This window comes from Topomyia yanbarensis, chromosome 3 (assembly GCF_030247195.1).
Source record: "Topomyia yanbarensis strain Yona2022 chromosome 3, ASM3024719v1, whole genome shotgun sequence".
NCBI lineage: Eukaryota > Metazoa > Arthropoda > Insecta > Diptera > Culicidae > Topomyia > Topomyia yanbarensis.
The window spans coordinates 177,983,602-177,991,143 of NC_080672.1; positions in this window are offsets into that span (position 1 = coordinate 177,983,602).

Below are 7,542 nucleotides of genomic sequence, written 5' to 3' on the forward strand. Positions count from 1 at the left end.
TTCCGGACAAATCGTTACTGGCCGAACATGATTCACAACACTAAAGGCAAGAAAAACTTTTCTCTTTTGTTTGCTACCAGCATCTGTGATTAGCGAGTGACTGTCCATAATTTTCATTCGAAGTGAGTTTTGACAGTTGGTTTTTACGCCGTAGCACTTTGTTTGTCGAGAGCAGGGTGGCCAGATAGAATTCCTTAATATCGGTAGGGTCACTAAAAATTTATCGGTAGTTATCGGTAGGCCGGGTTGTTGTCCCAAAAACGTAGTATTGACATAGAATTGTAAAATACTGACAACATAGATCTCAGACCAAATGCAACCCAAAAAATGAATGATGAGTAGGATGTGTCCAAAATCAATAAAAATCGGTAGTTTTCGGTAGGAATAACAAAATATCGGTAGTTTTGCCTTGGTCGTCTGTGAATCGGTAGGGAAGACCAAAATCGGTAGGACTACCAATAAATCGGTAGGTCTGGCCACCCTGGTCGAGAGTTCATAAACAAATATTTAGACTGGCAATGCTATATCCCAGTCAAAAAGGGCAAGTTGCTGGCTAATGGGGGGCTATTTGCCAACTCGGATGCGCCAATTGCCCTTCAATTTGCCAGCAAATTGCTGGCAATTAGGGAACTATTTCAAATGCAACATTTGGGCGATTTGCCGCCGTCATTTTTTTGCTGCCCAACCCGCCCTTAAATCGCCCACGGAACGCGCCATTTAATCGCCCTTTATTGCCTAATATGAAAATTAAAAATAATACTTATTTTCGGATTCATTATCTACTCACTTATACTTACCAGTATACTAGGTAATCACAACCAACTTATAGGAAGAATCAAAGGTGAAATTGGTATTGCACACCAAAACTTATCACAATCTGACGTTCATTAAGACTTTAGGTCAAAGATCTTGTTCTACTATACTTACACAAGATTCCACAATTTTCTACATTCGTTGGCTAAGTGAAGTACACTAGACAAACAAAATACAAGTGAGAACACACCAATTGTTCAAAAAACAATTTTAAGCTTAAGCCAAACATGAATGTTTGAAGAAACGCAAAAAACAACCATTTCAGCCGCCAGAAAATTTGTCTAAGTATTGAAATTGCCTTTAAATCGCATTCGCAAATTGCATTTGTTCCGAGGGGCAATTAGCATAGGCGAGTTAAGTCAAACGTCAAACTTTTTAAATCACCTGACCATGTTCGTCCGCATTTTTTTGACAGGGATGCAGTTCCAATTTGGGCAACCCTCTAAGAACGGTTGGTTTCAAAATCGTCCAATGAAGGACGTTCGTTGGACCAATTTGGACAACGTCCAAATAACCGTTCAACGAACGTCCGTCGTTGGACCCGTGTTGAACGATTTTGAAACAATTTTTTGGACGTCTCAGTGGGAAGTTGTTGTGCTAGTACCCAGTCAAAAAAATGCCGACGAACATGGTCAGGTGATTTAAACAGTTTGACTCAACTCGCCTGTGCTAATTGTCCCTAGGAACAAATGCAATTAGCGAATGCGATTTAAAGGCAATTTCAATACTTATGTGGTTTTTGTTTGAGGCGAAACTGAGTCAGTTCCTAACCCCAACTGCTGTCAAAATGTATGAACTGACAGCGGTTGGGGTTAGAACCTGATTCAGTTTCAGGTTCAAGCGAAATCGCCATTAGACAAATTTTCTGGCGGCTGAGATGGACTTCGGACTTGGTTGTTTTTGCGTTTTTCAAACATGGCGGTTCATGTTTGGCTTAAGCTTAAATTTTTTTTTAAACAATTGGCGTGTTCTTGCTTGTACTTTGTTTGTCTAGTGTACTTCATTTAGCCAACGAATGTGGGAAATAGCGGAATCGTGTGTATATATGTTGATAGGAAGAAAACGCTTCAGAGGATTTAGATCAAAATTCTGAAAATGCTTTAGAAGTGTCCTCCCTGGTTTAGCACAAGCGAATTGCACAGACTCGCAAATATTAGAAATTATGGCGAACTGTATTATAAGAAATTTCCGACAAAAATCGTTGCGATAGCTAATTGCAACGCTTAGCTCTCTTTATAGTTTATAAGTTAGTTCACAAGATTTCTTTAGATTCTTATTCAAATTAAAGGTAGGCTTAAAACTTTCTACTGGAAAAATCACTTAACTGCTAAGACATATTACATCTTAATAATTATGTAAACAATAGGGTTGAAAAGTCACCGCTTGTAGCTGAACACCCAATTAGGCAATCCATGAGACGTTTCTGATCAGCTGATTATTTCTTGTTTACTTATTCTGACGTTACTCCGAGGGGTGCGACGTCCGACAATATCGTTGACTCGATCCAACATCAAACGAATCGGACTAACAAAATTATTTGTCGGACGAGTTTTTCTGTTCGCAGGAGTAGACTTGTTGACAGAACCCACCGCTGAATTGTCAAACAAACGTCTAATGGATTGCCTAATATAATGAATCAGAAATAAATGCAATTTAAACAATACTAGGGTTACCAAATAGACTGAGAGCAAATTAAGAACATCCCTGCCAAATGTTATGCCAGTGACTAATTTTCCAGCGATTGAACTGGGATGTTGAATTTCAATCGAGACGAATTAGAATGATGTAGTGCCAATACCAAACGAAGATACCACTTTGGCCAAACCTCATATTGAGCTATCCAACAAATTTTGGTTACTTCTGAGTAAAACAAATTTTGGTTGCCATGAGTCGCAGAGAGTATGCATTAACAAAAAAAAATCGCTGGAAGAAATTGAAATTGATTCTCTTGGAATACAGTTGATCTAAATAATTTAATACAGGGTGATTCGTCATGGCGTTTTTTTAATCTAGTAAAAAAATTGAAAAATTGAGTGAATCGCGAATTGTTTATTTGTCAATCGACAGAACATTTTTTTGCCATTTATTGTTTGAAAACAATTTCTTTTAAATGTTGACCATGTTGGCGCTTTAGATAGTCCATTCGACTGGTCTAATTTTTGATGACGGATTCGAGTATTTTAAGTGGTATCTGGCTAATTACTCGAGTAATGTTGGTTGGGGATGTCACCTCCGCTATGTTTTCTTCACTGCGTGCTAGATGCGATCGATTTGTTCGCTAATCATCCAATAACAAGAACAACAACGCTTACTTTTTGGATATATAGCGAATAGTTGAGTCAGTTGGCCGATGATGTCGACCATACTATGGTCGGAATTCACTAAACACATTTCCCACAGATCGCTGATTTTCGAAATATAGTTGAATAATTTGAAGATGGTGAGCCAGTGTAAGTCGTTCCATTATGAAATGGCAAACAATACTATACTACAATAGCATGACAGTTAGCAGTTAGTACCCGTTAACTACTAGAAAATGCCCTGTTAAAAAACTTCATGTTGAACCACCCTGTATATGCCAAGGTTTGAGACTAAGATTAAGGAAATTTGAAGTAAAATAAGGACGCTTTCCAAAAACCTCGGAAATGAGGACATGTCCTTTAAAATAAGGACGTTTGGTAACCCTAACAATACAATCAAATACAAAATAAAATAGAAACAAGAGCAACTCAGTAGTTTTTGTTCCGCCCACTCCCAAAGCTTTGCGAAAGAAACTATCCTTCGAGCGCACTCTGTAATTGGTTTTCATTGAATTCATTTAATTCGTTTTTATATTCGCAAAACGCAATAATTATTTGGAAAATCCTCCATTGTTTATTGAATAGTCAACAGTAACAACTTTTTGAATTTTTGAATGTCGCGCAACTACTTGGTCAAACCATTCGGAATTTGATTCGGAATCCTGAATGGAGTCATTATGGATAGCGATTGCTGGTCGATCGAAGCGCCGACCAGAGGCGAGTTGCTACTTGCTCTTGTCATTTCAAAGCGACAGTTTAATTTCTTACACAAGTTAAAAACTTTACTTGTAGGGTGATGTGCCTATTATGGCAGTAGAGCCTATTGTGACCCTATTTCGTACCCCTTGGTTTCGAACCAAGCATATGAGATAATGACACTATCGATTTGGCTAAAACAGGTGAGAAAAAATAAGCTCAAGTTATATGCTTTATTTGTTGTGCACATATGTATTTAGAACTATCCTCAAAATCCAACTTTTAATTAAAACAAAATCACCTTATTGAAATATCTACTAATCCGCCTCACTCACGTAGTGAACCGAAACTGGATGCAACGGCGCTTAACAAAATAAACACTTACGAGCCAGCATTTACCGCCTCATATCTCGTTATTCCGGCACAAATATACTAAACATTGCACTGATACATATCTTTATTTTAGCTGGAGAACCTTTTTACGATAATTTCACTTTAAAATCACTCGTCAAACACTAGAATAGGCCTAGTGTTATAATAGGATAAAACTAAATACGGGGGTTCCTATTATTGGCATGTTTTGCTGATACACTACCACAATCAAAACCAACTTTTTGCATCCATCATACAGAAAAGAATCACCAGTGCGGCCAAACCAAAACATGAAATTGTAAATATAATGTAATGCAATTTCAAGTATAAGTAATCAATTATTTCAAGTTATTCAACTAATTGTTGATTGCAGATATTTTATTTTAATCTGCACATACAATTCGGATCGGGAGAAAGCAATGTGTGATGTGAAACTTGTCATTCCAGTTGCTAACTTTCGAATGGTTTTTTTTCTGCGTGCGCAATTCTGGGCGCTCTTCTACTAACAGCTGATGAGTTTCATTGATGTGCGTGATGTTTACGTTTGTTTTGATCGGCTGAAAAAAGCAGAGTGATTCGTTTTACAAATCACACGTTGGCGTCCATGATCTGGATACCTAGTTAGAATTGACGCAAATGGAATATGAGGCATTGCGTTTCAACTAGATTGCTTTTCGATGAGGTGGAAATTGGCACACCCATGAGGCGATATTTGGATCGTTGAGGTGGGAATAGATTCACAGAATGGAACATTTATTTTTATTTATGCTGAAAATTGAGGCAATTCTGCTAAATAAGCATTATATAGATGTTTAAGAAACAGTACACTGATACTTTATTCTGAGAAAGGTTATAGATAATATGGCTTCTTTCAAAGTTGTTCAAAAAATAGTGCAACCCTCTCCCTAATGGTGCCAAAATAGGCTCATCACCCTATGTCAGTTCTCAGTGATAAAACTATCCGCAATGCGCTTAATCTATAAAAATGCAGCGAAAATATTCGTATATTTTTTCATCTTCATGAGCTTCGCGAAGTCATGCGACAAACATCCACGACTCACGAGGAAAAGCTGATATCAAAATTTGGCACTTTTGTTCCACAGCTTACTTCTTGAGCCCTTTGGTTCCATGTCTGGTGCTATTTTTTAAGCCCTTTAGTTCTCCTCTTGTGCCATTTAGCACTACTTGCTTGATAGGCTATTCAGCTCCCCGACTTGTTCGCGAACTACTTGGCCTAGTCCCCGACGATGGACTTGACCTACTCTGACAGCGAGTTTTCCGACGAGAGAAGTTATCCCTAAGCGTCGCGGTCTACTCAGTCTAGTCCCCAGCGCACAGTGGGATGGAATAAAAAAGCCTCACATTTATATTTGCGTCGAAATTATTAGCTATGGTACTTTTATGTCTTCGGAAAGGTTTCTTTATTTTTTAAGAAGTTTAATATAATATTAAAAAACTTTTAATTTAAGGGGGTATATACGCAGCTAAATTTATACATTTGTTGTTCAGCAAGAAATGCCCTATTGATACATATATAAATCATAGGGCGATCGAAAGGGCTCCTTGGAATCATCTGGGGTAAAATAGACTAGCATTTCAATAAATTAATTGTACCATGAAACATGAAAAATAAACCATTGTGCGAAATTAATTAACATTTTAAATATTATAGTCCATTCCATATATTCCAACATTCAAAGTTATTTTTTTTGCTCAAAAGTAATTAAACATGCTAAGTGTCCTGCCAATCAACTTCTTCGTGATTGGATGAACAAGGTATTAATACAACCGAGCATTCTAAGTCACGAAATACTTTTTTCATCCAATGACGAAGAAGATGATTGGCAGGACACTGATGACTACACTGAACTACTTAAAAAATAAAGAAATCTTTCCGAAGACATCAAAGTGCCACAACCAATAGCTTCGTCGCAAATATCAATGTCCGGCTTTGTTCGGGTTCCGTCTCACTGTGCAGCGGTGAATCTAGCTTACGCTGACGGAGAGTTCCCTGGCGAAAGAAGTTCTCCCAATACCAATTCTTATTTGGTTTTTGCTATATTTCTATCGGAATAATTGTTTGAGGGAACCTTTTCGTACATCAACAGCAAAGTATAAAACCTCCCGTTTTGGTATATCTACTTCTTTAAATTGGTTTGGGTTGTAGTACTAACAGTTACCATTATTGTTAATAAAAGCGGCGCATATATCGACGCCGTTCAATGTTGTGCAAATAGGTTGTTGATTCAATCAATCAACTGCCAACATGACAGTGAACCGTTTTCATCGAGGGGTCGCCCTTGAATGGTACATGGAAAATCCCTGACCACCTTATCTTGCGTTTATCTTTGTTTCGAAGACCCATATTCGGTGCTCTGTTGCAGTCTACTCGACTAGTCCTTGGCGGTGGATGTAGCTTATTTCTGCGGAGAGTTTCATGGCGGTGATTGCTCGATGTTCATCACGACGTTTCCGCTGTAAGACGGTCATGATCTACATCATAACTCTTTTAACTGCGTTCCACGTCTTTATGACGCTTGTCATTCTGTAGGCTACGTGTTGATGTCCGGTCCTCCCGTTTTAAGTAGTTCCCTGCATGTCGCTTCAAACCTCGGACATTCGAAGACCACATGCTCCAGTGCCTCATCGACGTTCTCACACTACGGGCACAATGGTGAGGTTGTGTACCCGAGCCGATGAAGATACTTTCTGAAGCAGCCGTGGCCCGACAGGAGCTTTCAGCTTTTCGCGGTTCCGCTTGTTTTTCAGCGCTGCCCCCTGGCAGGAATCCCATATCACTGTATCGACGACGAAACACTAGACAACAGACCTACTTTTCGCGGGTGTAATCAACGTGGTTGTTAAAGATCAACCGATCGTCGATTATCACTCCCAATTGCTCCAGTGCACGCTTCTCACTCATTACCGTTAGTGATAAGTAGTTCGCGAAATGAAAGATTTTCACTTACCCGGGCAGCCGCAGTGTTAAGACCACATCGTACATCGTTCCAGAGAGTTGAACCGAGCATGGAGCACTGAGGAACGCCCGCTGCGACTCGCATTGACTTCTGCCCTTCGTTCGTCTCGTACAACAGCACTCTAGTCTGGAAGTAGCTCTTCAGGACTCATTCTTCTGTGCAGCGCTGCGACATTGGCATATACGAGGCTGAATGGCCCGGTGACTTCCCTAACTTTAACAGCAACACCAGCTTCTGTACCTTCCACATTTCGGGAAAGTGCCATCATCTAAATACTTCTGCAGTAGCATCCTGTACATGTACGGATATGCCAGGATCGTAGCTTTCAGCGCCTCGTTTGGTATTCAATTCGAACCGGGGGATTTCTTTGATTTTAGTCGCAT